Source organism: Camelus bactrianus, chromosome 15, assembly GCF_048773025.1.
Source record: "Camelus bactrianus isolate YW-2024 breed Bactrian camel chromosome 15, ASM4877302v1, whole genome shotgun sequence".
In the NCBI taxonomy this organism is placed as follows: domain Eukaryota; kingdom Metazoa; phylum Chordata; class Mammalia; order Artiodactyla; family Camelidae; genus Camelus; species Camelus bactrianus.
The window spans coordinates 69,608,800-69,626,161 of NC_133553.1; the positions used below are offsets into that span (position 1 = coordinate 69,608,800).

Sequence of the window (17,362 nt, forward strand, 5' to 3'; positions counted from 1 at the left end):
TTGGGGCTACACTTGGGTCACTGAAGGGACTTTTCTACACATCTTGTGTCTTGGTTGGCATAACTGACACAATTTTAATAATGTGAATTCTAAATAGAGATGTTTACATTTGTGTTTAGAAGCTGAAAACAAATATACTTACATTAAAGGCATAACAATAATTATAGGAATGTCAGTAGTAGAAAGTTGAATATACATATCCAAAACCTCTTTAATAAACCATAGGATAAGTAATCCTAGCTGCTGTAACAAATAATCCTTAAAATTCTAGCAGTTTGGCATCATCAATTACTTATGTCTTGCTCACATCACAATTCCAAGTGTCTCAGTGGAGTAGGGGGTGGGACTCTGCTCCACATAGTCATTTAGGGACCCAGGCGGCTTTCTGTCATCAACACATGGTTTTGAGGTCCTCCTGGCCTCATCAGTCAATAAGGAAAGGAAATAGATGGTTAGCATGCTTCCTTTTAACTGCCTAATCACAGGAGTGTTACCTCTCTTCAGCCCACATTGTGTTGGTAAGAACCAGCACATCCAACTAAACTAGGTCCAAGAGGGCTAGAAAGTGTGGTTTGCTCATATGGCCAGAAAGAAATGTAAATGCATTTGGTAGGCATCTAGCCAGTCTCCACCAGAAACTTCCCTTCTAACAGCCAAATATCCATTCCACTCTTCCTTGAACGAAGACCTACTCTGCCCCTCCCCAGAGCAAACAGCCCAGAGTCCCACTCAGAAACGTATCCATCTGAAAGGCCAGGATTTCCAGGAGAAGCACGGTTCTCTTTGTCAGGTTTCAGTATAGCTCCTCATTGTCTACTAATCAGTGAATTAAAAGACAAGTTTCATCCTTCCTTCCCCACCCCAATATGGTGATGAGACTAAGATTACTCCTAATCAGAAAGGAGAAGAGTGAGGAAGATACAGCAATCAGTAGTGCAGCTTTGAGATCCACTGAAAGGCCTTTGAAGACCCCCTACCTTCAAGTTGGGCATTTTCCTTAATTAGGCCATTATTCTGCTTTTAAGGAAGAACTACTTCATAAATATATTGTTCCATGTAATTCCTGGTTCCAGTGGTCTTGTGTTTCTTCACCACTGGCTTCAACTGAAGTGGGTAACGGGAGGAGGGGGCGCCCATCTTTGAGAATGCACTCTTTCTCCACCCGCTTTCTGCCTGCAGGTAGGTGGTTCTAAGGCTGCCAGACAAGTCTCTAGCTTTTTTTGTTTTTTTAAAGTAGAGTTGTGGTTTCTTTGTCATCTTTGTCATTACAGCTGCTTCAGAAAGTTTTTTAGGCTTCTGATCAATTTGGTTCCAGTCAGTCCCATGTGATAGCAATTACATTTAAAGAAAACTAGTTTTTTTTTTCTCAGTTTAATTGCAGCTGTCTGGTTATTATGAGGAGCAATAATCTTAAGTTTGAAGATGACACCTCTAATGTGATATTTGCCAAGGAACTGAGTCACTCTTCAACAAAGAATTCTCATGAAATCTTGCTTTTTCACAACGTTTTTCAGTGCTGAATCTTACTGTCCAGATGCAGAGAGTGAGCCTAAGAGGCCCTGAGTTTCTAGACTCTGTTCCCTTGGATTCCTTCTTTAAAGACGGGCCCATTCTGTCTTGAGCTCATATTTTTCCCATAGTATCTTGTCAGCAGTAGCCAGTAGTAGCTGGCATTTCAACACTTCCTGTCCTCTCCTACCGTTCTCAGACTCTGCTGAGGGCCCCAGGCTCAGGAGCCAGTGGTCAGCCTTATAAACTACTGTAGGTTACAACTTAGCAAATGTTTTGTCACTTTTCATAAAATATGAGTTTGCTCCCTTTCCAGCCTCTAGTATCAGTTTCCTTGTCACCCAGAACCAAACCACTAAGCCCATGACACATATTTTAGCTTCTGGTCACCGTTGCCTGACATTCTAAAGGCTGGAACTTGTGATGGTCCTGTGTAGACTGGAGGTGGAGTGGAGTGTGGTTCAGCTGGTGCACGGCACACACAGGGAGCAGTGTTAGTGAGCGGCTGGCTGGGTCCTGCTGCCACGAAGAAGAGCTCTTAGGTTTTCTGATGATTCCAGCTACTTCTTATAGTTATTTCTAGCAATTATTGAGAAGCCAATCTAACTCATATGAATTGGTAGCCTCTTAAACTTTTCTTTAATCTTATTTTATAAATTACAAAATTAAGTGAACAAACTGACCATGATTAAGGTAATTTGAAAATGACAATATCCATGTTTTTGGAGCTCCCATAATATGCTGATGTTCACCCATATTTATAACATCTCCTTAAAGGATATTTCTCATATTTTAAAAATGCAATGTTCTGAAATGTTACATTGCATTTAAGTGTTTTAAGCCACAGAAATGATTTCATTTTAAAATCCTAGTGATTTTAATATTTTCCTATACCATGATGAAATTCATGCATTTTAATATTTATATTCTATGCTTTATTGATGTAAATTATGGTTGCTTCTTTAGTTTCTACTGGAAAGGTATGAAATGTTTTTCCTGCCTCAAATGTATGTTGATGTTATAATATGGACAAAGGATATATTACAAAAGGGCCATTTAGAAATTCATTTTTTATTTTTCTTCAACAAAATCAATCTCAGTCTTGTTTAGTTTGGCTTTCCTATGAAGTAGTACTTTGAGTAAACCATGAAATCCCTTATACTGTATTAAAATTATTATCTGAAATTTAAAACAATTATGTGACACCATGTGACTATACTCTGTTAACCAGAATTGTAATATATTTAACATTAATGACCTAATTTGAGAGTTACAGGTATTAAATATATTTAATAGTATTATATGTTAATAATATAAATGTTTCCATGTATATCATGTGTATACATATATATTTATAAAATTAATATTTGAGGAGTCATATAGGGTTCATTCTCTGTGTCCTGTTTTGTTTTATAGCTACAAGAAACTGGCTAAGAATAAAGAAATTGAATTTGTTAACCCTTTACCCCTTAAGATGAATCCAAATCTTATGTCTCAAGAAAGAATATGTGAACCAGTTTCTGGACAAAAATGAGCATATAGTTTTACAAAAGTCAACAAATGAAGGTACAGAAAATAACTGTCCAAGAGTAACTACTGTGGAAGAACAGATAGATAAAATGTACCTCGATATTTTGAAGAAAACAGTATCTGTTGGTCCTTGATTATTACCCCAGGATGACAAAATACATAAGGTAAGTGTTTATAGCTTATATTGATTGGACATAGTGATCAATGAAATTACATAAATACTGCTGACATGTATGTACTTTGTGAGCCAGCGGGACTGATTACAGAGTAACCACCACATGGATCTTGGGTATCTGTGAGCAGTTATCTGTTACAACACCCTGTCATCCCCAGATTTTAAAATGTCACTGTAGCATTAGCTTTCTTTTAGAAGCCATTTTTTACATTTTAAATTTTTTAAACAAACATAGTCCAGAATTTGAGTAGCATAAGAAAATTAAGTTTATTCTGGTGCTTTTTACTCAATCTTATCAGTAGTCTGTGCTGTGCAAAAGGAGGTAAGTTGGCATTTCATATAAATGCTGTTAGCAACTGTTGAGAAACTTATACATCTTTGTTCCTTGTTTCTGTGTTCTTGATTTATTCTGTTTTATAGACTCATGACCACAGTATTCCATTTTTATTTTATGATTTTTATTTATATGTTTACCATAAACTAGCCATAAACTATCTCCAGTTCCTTGTGAAATAAGGCAGGGTACTAAGCAGTTTTTACCTTGAGAAATCTGGAGGAAAAAAGATAAGATTTTAAGTCATTTCAACTGTGTTCTTCTCCACTCTCCTCCATGTTCATTCTTGTAATTACATGTTTTCCTTTCTGGCAAGCCTGTTTTGTTTTATTATTTTGCTATTTTTGTTCCTGACTTTGAAGATGTGCTTCAGAATGCTAAAATCCTGATGAATTAGGCTTGGAGAACTTGAATGTCGTGGCTCAACTTCTACAAACTGTGTTCTTCAGTAAGCACTATGGTTTTGCAATCTGTTAAATCGTTTTTACAACTGTCACTGATGTTTGTTTAAGTACTGAAGAATTTGTACTTGTGCACAGACTTTTAGATCTCAGCTGAGTTCCGGAGAAGCAGGAGCTGGGACTGGTACACAGCTACCACACAGGAAGGCCAGAAGCACCCATCCTTTATTTAGAGAAAACCCCAAAGTGGATTATATGCATCAGTTAGGAGCTCAGGCTAAGGCAATCCCAGTTCACCATTCAAGACATTTTCTACTCTTGAAAACTTCAAAGGACATTATGAAAAGCAAAACCTTGAGATCCATCTCTGCCTCAAATCAAGCCAGGAAAAAAGGTAATTGTACACACTTTTCATAATAAAATTCAGTACATTTTCCTTATTCTCTACTTTCCCTGTTTTCTTCTCTCCTTTTAAGAACTTTCCTTATTTGCAGAAAAAAATTTTATCTTAAGGTGCTACATTCTGTCTCTTAAAGAGAGATTCAGTTCACTTCAGTTCAGGGGGTTTGTCATCATTAATTCTAGGTTTTCCTGAATGAGACCCAGAAAGTTTTGTAGGTGAATATAAGATAGGAGAGTCAAACCCTTCCTCAGCTGGTTGGCTTTGTAATATCCAAAATATTTGCCAGAAAAGAGCTATAAATGCAGAATGTAAAGGGCAATGTACAAATGAAGGTGGATACAGAGAGAAATATCTGGATATGAGTTTGTTCTAGTGTTGGAGGGTCTGGATGTTTTATTAATCACTTGTGTGTGTTTGTACATCCCAGTGCCTCTCTGAGTTATTTCCTGGTGGAGTCATCCATTTTGGCGGGAGGAAAGGAAGATAGAGTTGGCCTAAGTGAGAGAGCCCTTTGAACAAAGACTTGTAGGAGGAATTGGAATTGGCTGTGTGGGTGTGTGGGGGAAGCATATTCCAGAAAATGAAACAGTGTGAAAGTCCCGAAGGAGGAATGCCTGGCATTTTGGGGATCAGCATAGAAACCCACATGGCTGGGGCGGAGTGGGCAGAGAGGGGAAGGGGAGGTGAGATTGGGCATCACAGGGACAGGCACGGTCGGCTTTTCTAGGGCATGAAGCAGCCTTGGGTTTCACTCAGTGTGGAAAGGTGAGTGCCTGGGAAGTTGTGAGCATGGCAGTGACTTCACCTGATGCATCCTTTAGACAGATTCCTCGGGCTGATGCCATTGACTGAATGCATTCAAATATAGACCCACACCATAGGGGCACAGGAAGAAGCACAGAGACCTGTTAGAAGGGGATTTGAGGAATCCGGGCTGGAAGTGATGGGGCTCGATCCAGGGTGGTGGCAGTGGTGATAATGAGAAGCAGTTGGATGGTGATGTATTTAGGAGATAGAGCCGAAAGTCTAAAAGATTGGTCCGGGGTTGTGAGTGAGGTGTCATGGATGATGGCAGGGTTTTTGGCTTGAGCAGCTGGAAGAATGCAGTTCCCCTCAAGCTGGGATAGAGGGGGAGGCAGAGTGGGCTTGGGGGTGGAGAGAGGACCAGGAGTTGAGCTGCTGAGATGCTAATTTTGAGATGCCTGTTCTGTGTGCAATTGGAGATGGCAAGGAGGCAGTTAGATGGAGGAGTGTGAAGTTGAGAGGGAGGTGTGGACTGTTGGTATCAAGTGTTGTGAAAAATGAATATTTTTGAAGCCATGGGTTTTTTTTTTTAATTGAAGTATAATGAATTTACAATATTGTGTTAGTTTCAGGAGTACAGCAAAGTGAATCAGTTTTTTTGGCAGATTATATTCTGTTATGGGTTATTACAAGTCATTGAGTAGAGTTCCCTGTGCTGTACAGTAAATCCTTGTTGCTGAACTATTCTATGTACAGTAGTTTGTGTCTGTTAATCACATACCCTTGATTTCTCCTTTCCCCCACCTCCCCTTGTTAACCACCAGTTTCTTTTCTGTCTGTGAGTCTTTCTGTTTTCATATATGTTCATTTGTATTATTTTTTAAATTCCCCATGTAAAGTGATATATAGTTTTTGTCTTTCTCCATCTGACTTACTTCATTACACATAATATTCTCCTAGACTTGACAAAGATTATCAAGGGAGCATATCTGGAGAGAAAAGGCAAACCAAGGCCTGAGCCTGGGGCGTTCTGACCTAACGAGTTCAGGAGGGAGAGGGCTAACCTGCAAGGACAGAGCAAGGTTGAGGCAACCTGAGCATGTGCACTCCTGAAGCCACGTGGGGAGAGTATACAGAGAAGAGTTGATCTGCCGTGTCCGCTGCTGCTGAGAGAGAGAGAGAGAATGAGGACTGACAGCTGATCTTGGAGTTTAGCAGGAAGGAGGCCGTAGGCATTGGACAAGCAGTTTCCGTGGGCAGGTGGCTGTGAAAGGCAGACTGGGAACAGGAGAAGTGGAATTGGCTACTTCAAGGTATAGACCCCCCTGGAGAAAAGGGTGTAAAAGGTGGGGGGAGGGCAGTATCTGGCAGGAGGGTGGAGTCAGGGGAAGCCTTTTGTCTTGCCTTGTTTTGAATTTAATGAGAGAAATCATGATATGAATGAACAATAGAATGTTTGCTCTTTTTGGAAAGATGCAGTAGCTGGAAAGAAATGCGTGATGAGGGGAGTCGTAGAGCAGAGTCCTCGAGTGCAGGGGCTGTAATGGGGTCCAGGGCACAGTGGGAGGGTTGGCTTCAGGTGGGAATGTGGACAGTTCACCTGTGGAAAAGGAGAAAGGAGGAGGGGAGAGGTGGGTGTGGGTACTGGTAGGGGCAGAAGTGGTGAGAGATGGGGTGATTTCCTCCGGTTTCCTCCACTTCCTCTGAGAAGTAAAACGTGCTGTGATGAAGCGGCAGTGAGGATGGGGACAGGGTGCTGGAGGGGAGCAGTTGTGGGGGGGCTCTCCTGGAGGGCTGGGCTCCCAGCAGCAGGAAGTCTGCAACAGGTTGGTGACCGTGAATGTGAGCTGGGAGCAGGCAGGCAGGAGGGGTGTGTGTGTTTATCTATGAGTGTACAGCCACTTTCTCCCGCACGACTGCGGGTGTTGATAGTTGTGTAGTTGGATTTACCAAGAGAAGTGGTTTTTGCCCAATGAGTGCAGTGGACTGAAAGAGGAGCATGAAGGAACTGCCCATGTGTCTGGGATGTAAGCGGGGTCGTGAAGGAAGAAGAGACATCAGGGGTGTAGACAGTATGAGACACACAGGATCAACAGAGTGAGTCCCGGGGGCCCAAGCGCTGTGGGCATCCAGGTGCCAGAGGGCACGCCTGGTGGGGGTAGGACTGCCAGAGGGTAAATGCCTAAGACTGAGATTCGGGCGCAGTTGCATTACTGGTAACAGAAAAAGACCCAGAAAAACCACTGTGAGAGAGCAGCTGGGGCGGAGAGACGTGCACAAGGAGGGAGTTGAAGGGTCTCTGGTGTGCAGTTGGAAATTACTAAGAGTGAAACCAGACGTCAGGTCACAGTCGATGGAAACGAGGGGGGTGGCATAGAGGTTGATAGGTGAAGGCAACAATATTTTTATGAACATTTTCCCTGATTTCAAAATTTCATAGTGCCTGCTACTGCCAAAATAATAAAAACACATCACTAAAATCCATATTTATTTGAGTACAATGGCAAACTGTGATTTTCTGTTTTTGTACTGATCTATTTCTCATTAGAGTCTCTGTTAAGTAGGATTTTTTAAAAAAAAAAAATCTGTCTTTTTGTTGGAAAATTGCCCAGAGTGATTTTAGTTTTATTCCAAAGAACTGGAATTCCTTGGGGGTGGTTGTTACTTGTCACAGGTTGGGTGCCAGAGAAGCAGCCTCTGAGCCAAAAGTGCGTGTACAGAAAGTCTAGAGACTGTGCTTGGCATCAGCCCTGGTTCCCAGGGAGCAGCCCCTTGTGACTGGCGCTGATGCAGTTCGAAGTCTTCTCTTTCACGTAACCAGGAAGCCTGGGCCAGTTAATTCAGAGCCGGTGCACCTGTGCAAGGAACCAGACCCCCCCCTTCTTTCCTGCTGCAAAATCCCTAGTCTGTGACTTCAGTCTTCCTTGTCACAAGATGGCTGCACAACCTCCAGCCCTGTCAGGAGGAAGAAGGTGAAAGCTAAAAGGTATACAACCATTAACTCAGCAGCTTAATCAGAGAAGTAGTCGCTGTCCTGGAAGCCCGGTGTTGGAAATTTTTGCTTTCATCTTGCTGGTCAGAACTTTGATCCTGTGCCCCTGCCCCCCACCCCACCCCGGGTGCATGGAGTCCAGGGAGAGGGGTGTTTTTAACTGGCACATTGCTGCCCGGGGCAGAATTTTAGTGGGGAGGAAGAGGAGGTTGGCAGCTAGCAGTGTCTGCCATGTGGTGATTTTCCTTTTTATTCTAAATTAATTTTCTTTGACTGTCTACTCTTGTGTTTTTATTTTTAGATTAGTATGTTTGTTGTCACAAAAGGAATAGTTGCTCATTATTTAAATTCAAAAATACAGAAAAGTAAAAAGGAAGCAATAATTTAGTCAGAAACAGCTGGTGTCATAGTGGGTGAGCCTCATTCCATGCCTCTCGTGTGTTTGTCCTTCTGCAGATGGAAGGAAGCAGGGATGAAAGCTGGAAGGAAGGAGACAGGCAGGCACGTGGACAAATAAAAATGGATGAAGCATTTTATAGGAACAGATCACACTTTATCAGTTCTTTTCATTAAAACATTAGGTTTCATTTTACTTAAATCTGTAAGAAGAAAAAGAAACTTCATCCTGAGAAATGTTACATCCCAAAAGGTCCTTCAAGAACATAGATTATGAAAACCCCTGAAAGACTGCCAAAGCTGTATTGTTATTTTTAACTACTTTTTCCAATTTTATACACGATCAATTTTCCCTTCTATTAAATACGTAGTAAAACTCTTACATCCCCCACTCACATGACTCCTACCCATTTTTGTTTGGGTTTTTTTTTTAATAAGTATATTATTTATAACTTTATTTTATATACTATATATAATGTATGTGTCATATATCATTATATATATTTATGTATGATTATATTATTTACAATTAATATATTTATTATATTCTCTCCAGCGGCTGTAATTCCCTTAAGTGTTTGAAAGTGGATCTTGGTTCTGGTTATTACAGAGCCAGAACGCCTTTCACCAGTCCATTTGCCATTGCTCCTCCATTCTGGAATTATTTTGATTGCCCTATAATTTGACTGATTTTTTTTAATCCATTGTTTTTTTAAGAAGGGCTCAGAAGTCCCAAATTCTGCGGTGTTTTCATGTTTGAATTTCATATCTAAGCAACTTTCCTTTCCTGTATAAAAGGAAAAGATACTGTCCATGTACTATTACTGAAAAATAACAACTTAGAGAAATCAAAATAAAGAACTCAGGAAGGGAGAATTCTGGTGTGAAAGCACTGGCTGACCGCAGCTGGAGCAAGAACCACCTGCCACACTCCCGCCGCCCCGTGCCGGGGAGAATCACAGTGCTGGCGGTTCTGACCCCTTCACCGGCCATGTTACTGGTCCTCCAGTGACTTGGAGGGATTAATGGCCTGATTTTACATTGACTGAAACAGATCGTTTATGAATGCTTTAAAAGGTTTCTACAGAAAACCTTCTAAATCAAACTGCCTAATTAAATGTGATTACTGCTCTATAAGGAAAAAACCTGGAAAAGATTTGAAGGAAATCTTGGGGTGAGGTACTTTTGGGGACTTGTTTTTTCTTTTGACTTTTCTGTAGTTTCCAAATCTTTAAGAACCACTTATTTCACTTTTAATGAAAGAAGTAAACTTTGCATTTAAAAAGTTAACATCCTAAAGAAATTATATTAAAAATATAAAATTTTAATTCTTCACTTACCTCGAAGGCAGTCAGGGAAATGTTCACTGGGGGTCAGTTCAGGATCTGCAGGGTTTGAGTACGGGCCTCCAGATCTCTTCTAGGGAGTTCCCTGAAACTTTCTTTTTGTATTACTAACTGAATAATTATTGGCCTTAGAACCATTTCTGCTGTTTGGGGATTTACGAGGTACCTTAAAAGCCAAAAATTTGACCAAAATATACATGAATAACATTTTTTCTAATGTGATGAATGATATCACAGTATTAGAGCAGGATTATCATTTATTTCTTTAATCAAACTTAAACTTGTTGTTATAGTTTCCATGCAATTTATATTATTCCAGTGATACTATACCTTGATATAATTTATATAGAAAAATGTCCTTTAAAGCCCACTTAATCTGAACTAAAATTCTTCATAAAGTTATCAGCTGCTCTTTGATGCCTCTTTTAGATATTTTTAGTTATTTCTGTGAACATTTAAAAGAGCAATTTATTTAAAAATGGCAAAACCTGAAATTATCCTGATCCACATTCTCCTCACATTTATTTAGCTCCATGTGTCATTGGACATGAGCCTTGGGTCAGTTGGCCTCCGTGTCAAATGGAGTAGAAGCCGGTTCTGGGCAGGGGTCCCGCATGCAGGGTCCTGCGTGCAGGGGGACAGCTGTGTGAGGGCACTTGTTATGCACCTGCCTGCTGTGAGATCCTCACTTGTCTTAGTGCTCCTGTTGTATTAGTGATTCTTGTTACATAATTGCCGAATACACATTCAATGTAGTTTGTATTTGCGGTGCTTTTATCCATTGTTCATGACATTTAGGAATATCTGGAACAGGACTCACCAAGCCAGCAACTCCAGCCTTCAACGGGGAAAGCTGCGTGGCTCCCTGAGAAGTCTACAGACCCCTCAGAAACTGATGCCTGTGTTCAGTTTCTGAATGTAGGTGTTGAATTTCACAGTAATATTCATAATGGTTGTATGGTCTATAATTATATGTTAAAATTAAATTATAAATAATGAAATTTCTTCTGCACTGTGATACTGTACTCACTCACTCTTACTGAACATTTATTGATTTTCTTGTGTAGTAGAACATTGTTAACTGTGTCATTTTCATTTGTGTTTTTTTTCCCTAACCCACTGTATTCAAATCTAATATATAACTCTACATACCAAAGTAATGCTTTTCCTTAAAAGCATTCTTCAGGCTACGGTGGTGGGAACAAGGAAGCAAAACTGACTATGTTTGAAAGAGTTCAGGAAGCAGAGGGAAAATGCAGAGGGGCACAGGCCCTCTGGCAGCGGATTACAGTCACATTCTCAGAAAAAGAGCGAGAGCTTTGGAAGATAAGATGGAGGAACTACAGAGACAGCAGGAGGAGGAACTATTCCAACTGAGTCAAGACAACTATATTCTTCGAGCCAAGGTACTAGACACATTGGCCTACTTTTCCTTTTACTTATGGAAAAAGAACTAGTACTCCCTGCTAAATGCATTGTCACTCTCTGTCCCTGTGGCTCTTTGACTTGATGCGTTTGCTGCCAGTGACTTGGTTCACGAGAGTGCCTCCCATCAGAAAAGCCTAAATCAAACCCCTGGGGAAAAATCAGAATTTAAACTGGCTCATATTGATCCTTCTCCTGTTAGCAGTCCTTTTTGAAAATAAATCCCTTAGTTCACGGTGGTGACCTTCAAGGAAGACAGAGTTTCAGAAAGATTGCTGTAGAAGGGCTAAGTTCAGAGAATGACACTGTGTAGCATTTCTGAGTTAATTACATCATCAGAGCCATCAGCACAAAACATCCTGTAATGAATTAACTGTCGCTGGTGTTAAACTAATTCCAGTGTGGTTGTAAGACAGTTCTAGGTCTGTGCACCTTGTGTTTTCTTTTATTCTTCCTCACTTCATTATTTCCTTTCCCAAATAAAATAATTTCTGCATTTTCTTAGTGAAGTAGCATTGAAGAATCAAACAAGAAACAAAGGTGGTTGCCTTTTGAGGAAACATCAGCTCCTGCCACAGAGAAAAAATAAAATCAAAAAAAGAAATAGGAACAAGAGACACTTGTTCAGGGACATCAACAGGTAGGGTTCTTCAGCACATAATGAGTTTGTTATGAGATCCTTTGGTTTTGAAAATAAGGCATTTAAAAATATTTGTGTCCATTTATCAGGTAATGGGAATTCTGGCAGTATGAGGAAGTAATCATTTGGTCTGTACATTTGTCATGGGCAGAATTAAAGTGGTTAAGAGCATGGGTTCTGGATTCAGAGTCTGGTTTTAGGCTTGGCTTCACTACCTGCTGTGCAGCCTTAGGCAAGTCACATCCCCCCTCTGAGCCAGTTTTCCCATCTGTGAAATGGGAATGAGTCTGACAGTACCTGTCTCATAAGAGTGGTTGTGAAATTAAGATAAGAGAGCACCTCATCTCCCGGAGCCCTGCAGCAAAGGTGGGCTGATTCTGCCCCCAGCCTGCCTGCCAGGGTAGCCGCCCTTCCCTAGTCAGAGTTAAAATACTACGGATTAAGGGAGTTTTCACTGGTGTAGTGAGCCAGGAGCCCAGAGGTGCCCACGGCCCCGTAGGAAACCAGGCTTCTGAGAGTGCAGGGCCTACACCCTGGGTGTTCCTGAGGGACACGGGGACGTTGTCAAAGCTGCTGCTAAACCCGCTGGTCAGGGCTTGGATTGGCTGGCGGGGCCTTCCATGGGCTCGGAGAACAGAGGCCTGGCAGGCTTTCCTTGGCTACCAGTTTTCTCTTGCTTTACACTTAAAAGCCACTTGTGTGACATTAAAGCCACATTAGGAAATATATATATTTAAATCATAAAAAAGACAGTGCAGGCCAACCTGAGTGCCCTCCACACAGTAACCAGTTAATGCGTGTTGCCTATGACTAATGTCATAGGCATGTTTCCTTAGAAACTGTCCCATTTTTCTTTCATTTTTTGTAATGATTTTCAGTAGATAATATTGGCTAGTTTTGATATTATATTCAGAAATATGAATCAGACATTAATTTCCAATGCCCTGAGATTGAAAAAAATTTGACTTAAAATTGGGAGAAAATGTACGTGTCCTGTAGAAGTCAGACATTTTTTCTGTGTGATGCATCTTGGTGATGCTAACCTGACAGGCAGGCAGGACAGGTTTGGTGATCTCCAGCACGAGCTTCACCTTCATTTCCTCCCCACAACCCCACCCCCTTCTGTCTCATTACCTTTTTATCCTTTGACAATAGTAGCCTAAGCTTTGAGCCTGCCAATAAGAAGCAGTTTCACTCCAGGGACATCCAGAGAAAGTGCTACTGCATCAGAGATGACAGCATTTACTGCAAATGAGATAGTACTGATTTTGCAGGACGCACGGCCCTAGAGTTACTGAGAGCCATCCAGACCCTCTGCCTGCAGTTCTGAGCTCGCATGGAGCATGGCGCTTTGAGGAACAGACCCATGAGTATGCCAGCCACCCCTCACACACACACAGAACACAAAACTTGTGTATCAACATATGTACGTATTTTTCTGGGTTTCAAGAATTCTGCAGAATTAAGCAGACTATCTGCCAGGCATTAGGCCAGGTGTGGTGAGACAGTTCAGAGTTTCATTAGATTCACAAAGGTCCTTGGTTTTCATCAGACTCTTAATTTTAAAGAGGTTAATAAACCAGAGCATCTAAGCACAGATTGCCACTGATCTAACTGTCTGAGTCCCTCTTTAGCTCAAGCCAGGTGCTGAGCTGGGTCTAGGCTTTGCTTTGCCTCATCCTGATCTCCTGGAAACATCTAGTCTCTACCTCCTTGCTTGCAGAGAGTTCCAGAAACAAGCCTGTCTACCCACTGTGGCTCCATCCAGTTTCCTCACCACAGAAAGATGGGCTAAAAACAGAAAAAAAGAAGGTACAAATGTCACCAAGTCCAAACTCATTCTGCTCACTGCACAAAAGCCAGTAAGTTAGGAGACAGGGTCTTGGGGCAATGAACAGTTACTTTATTTAGAAAGCCGTTCAGAAAGCTGGCAGACCAAGAAGATGGCAGATTAAGGTCCTGGAGAACCATCTTCCCCAAGTCAGAATTCAGGCTCCTTTCCTACTTGCTTGATTGTTGCAAACTTCTTGACATAAGAGTTCTTTGTTCTTGGAATCCTGTGTTCTTGCAGCTGTCCACGTAGGTCAGATCATGGTGCCCCTGTAAACTTCCAACAAAAGAAATGTTATTTTGTATTCTGCAACTTGTTATCTTTATGTGAATGGAAATGTGTTAATGTCCTTAAAAGTCAGAGCCTTGGGAACAGGCTCTCCTCTATATTTCAGGCTATTGGCAACATTGTTCCACAAAAGGTGCAGAGATGGCAAGACTGAGCCTAGAAAACAGAGCACAGGGTTAAATTCAAAGGAACAGATCTAATATGGAGTCGGGTTCTGTTTTATCACACAAACAGCCCCCCTGGCCTTTCCATCCCTGATGTGCAAAATCAGGACGTGGTCTTTCCTGCAGTCACTCACCAGCTTACCCCTGTGAAACGCAGTACATTATACTGCCAGGCTCGCAGGCTTTGGGAAGTTCTGCAACTTTTTTGTTTACTAAGCATTTGGAGCATTTTGGAAACAGTTGTTTTCAGCTAGCAAATTGTCTTCTGAGAAAATTGAAAGTTTGAAAAATGTTTTAAAGCTTACTCAAAAACAAGAAATTTAAAGACTAAAAATATTTAAAGGATGTATCTTTCATGAGCACATATGCTAATGTTATATAGGTCCTGCTGACAACTACAATGTAACTTTCTATTTATAAAAAGGAAAATGAAAAATTGTATAATCAAGTGAAAGATCTCCATGAACAAGAAAAATGAGGAGTGAATGTTCAAGGAAAACCAGAGCTTATTCAGCAAATTAGCATCCTGAAAGTAAGTCCTTTTTAAATTCTTAAAATCAAATCGATTCTTTCTAAGCATTTTATTGTTATATTAACAATACATTTAGTTATACTTGGAAATTTTAAAAATTTTACATTGATTTTCAGTTTTGTAACTTTCGTGTTTTTAGTTTTCAGTGGATTTTCTTTTGGCATTAGACAACTAATACATACTTCAGTATTTTCAGCATATTCATATTTGAATTTGACATCAGCTTTAGGAAATTGAACAGCCCTCTTGATCCGTCATTAAGCCTGGGACCCTTATGTAATGCATCTCAGTAATGATGCTTTTAGTAATAATAGTAAAATAAATATACAGTATCATTTACTGTCTTAGGTCGGGTTCCGAACAAGTAGAGCCTGAGCTGGGGGTCCTTGTGGAGGTGACTTCCTGCAGGATAACTCTCAGGAGAAGGGGAGCGAGAGATGCAACATGGGGGTGGGCAGGGGGAGGGAGGTCAAGTGAGACCGTGGTCTCAGCCAGAGGCTGGCGTCATTCTTCCCTCACCAGGAAGCTCAGGAGAGCAGACTGCACCCCAGAGTTGGTCCCCAAATGAGGCAAGTGGGGGAAAGCCATTTGTGCCCCCCAGCCAGTCAGGCCCTGGCTGAAGTGTGCTCTAGGAAGTGGGTGGGTGTACCTCTAGGCCAGGGGTCAGGGGCTGCCATTTGGTGAGGATGTTTCTCCAGAGGAGGGGAGCCTCAGTGGTGAGAACCAGCACTCACTGTGGCGGGCTGGCAGAGCTCACACTGTAAGGGATTTTGGATGTTACTACACCCACCTTTAACATGTTAAGTGAAGGAGCTGAACCAACAGCCGTGGGCAAGCTAGGGTCCTGCCTTCTTTTAAGAAGTGACTAACCATTTCACCAAAACATGCAAATAGGACTGCTGTCAGAAGAAACTTCTTTGGCTGTGAATGTCATGTATGTTACACATATTCACATACTTCTTCCATTTTTCTGTAAGATAACCTAGGGCATTGAGGCAGGGCTGCTGTTAGCTCACACTGATCTTTCATGCAAAATAGAAAAAGACACACATTGTACAGACAAAGCTAGAAAGTACACAGGTTGGCAAGTGAGGGCACTTTTGAGTAAGTAGGGGGGAAAAAATCTCCTTTCCCTAGGCCAAGGCTAATCTGCCTAGTTCTGAAGCATGACGATTTACATCTGTTTCTTCCCAAATGCTTCAGTAAAGTATTTCAAAATTTCACATCTTATATTGCCTGTTTTTTAAAAGAGGAGATGTATTCCAGGGTCCAAAACTGGAGCTCTAAATAATTTTCACAATGAAATAAATGATTTCTTTAGTACATTGGGGTTAGATGATCATATATGGAGTCCTAACGTCCTTTTATAATGTCTCTGGAAAAACAGAAAAATTGATTCTAAGGTTCAGGTAGTGGACTGTATTTGGTTGGTTAGTTTCCATGTGTCTGACTGGCAATGTGTGCTTCTCAGAAGGGAGTCTAGAATGACATGACAGGGGGCACAGACCCCACAGGAAAATGCATCAAATTTTTGTGGGACATTGATTTGTTTTTTTCTCTGAGAATTGGCAGGAAGTATTTTTATATTCCTAATAAGCCAACACTCTGAGGGTTTGCTTTCTTTTAGATCCCACATCAGCGTTTCCCTTAGAGTGTACTCCTCACTTAGTGTTTTGCTCTTTAGAGAAAATAAACTTTTCATCTTCAGTGACACAGAGTTCTACTGTGAGTTAGCTTTGAAATTTTAAGAACTGAATATTTTATATTGAAAGGAGTAAGGACCAGAGTGGTGGAAGATCAGGTCAGAGAGGCGGCCAGAGGCCCCTGAGTGTGTATCACAGTAAAACCTTGAAGAACCTCAGTAACTCTCCTGAAATGACATCCACAGAAGGTCACACAGAAGATTCAACAATGAAATGATGAAGCCAAAACCCGTGATAATACAGGGCTTTATGGGTGGATTTATTTTCTTGGTAAGGCTGGGTTTTAAGGTAGTGTGAGACAAAATTTCTGACAATTTTTATTTTGAAACTGAATTGTATCAAGCGTCCTGCCATGAATCTGAGAATTCCTTCAGCAGTTCTGAGTTGAGCCCCATGTTCATTTACTGAGCATCTGCCCTCTGCTTAGTGCCGTCAGGTAACCAGGTGGTGACATCAGTCTCGGTCCCCACAGAGCTTGCAGCTTGTTAAAGAGAAAAGGCCTGCACACAGGTCAGGGTCATGGGAAACAAAGCACTGAGTGCTGTGCTGGAGGGACATGGAAGGTTCGTGGGGGGGGAGAGGTTATCAGGAAGAGCCGCACTTGAACTCAGCCTTGAAGGATAAGTGTGACTCTGTGAAGCAGAGGAATGAGGATATTGAGAGTTGTGTGGAATGTTGGGCCAAGCCTTTTTTTTTCCTGCATTTGTGACACAAAGGTGAGCAAAATCAAGTTTTGCTTTCAAGTAAATATATACAGTGTCAGGTGCTGATGAGTGTTTTGAGAAGAAAATAAAGCAGCACACCTGGGGGCCAGGTTGGGGGCTGCCATTTTAGAAAGAGGGATCAGGGAAGGCCTTCCTGGGGCCGCACCTGAGCAGAAGTCCTGAGCCAGTGCAGGAGTGAGACACCCGGCTCTGGGGGGCAGAGCTGCAGGCAGGGGAAGCAGTCA

At 41.4% G+C, this 17,362-nt stretch overlaps 1 pseudogene; it reads left to right on the forward strand.

Annotated features, from left to right (window-relative positions):
- Positions 1-14,708, forward strand: part of LOC141573381 (centrosomal protein of 162 kDa-like) — a 74,421-nt pseudogene extending 59,713 nt beyond the window's left edge.
- Positions 14,709-17,362: the final 2,654 nt, after the last annotated feature.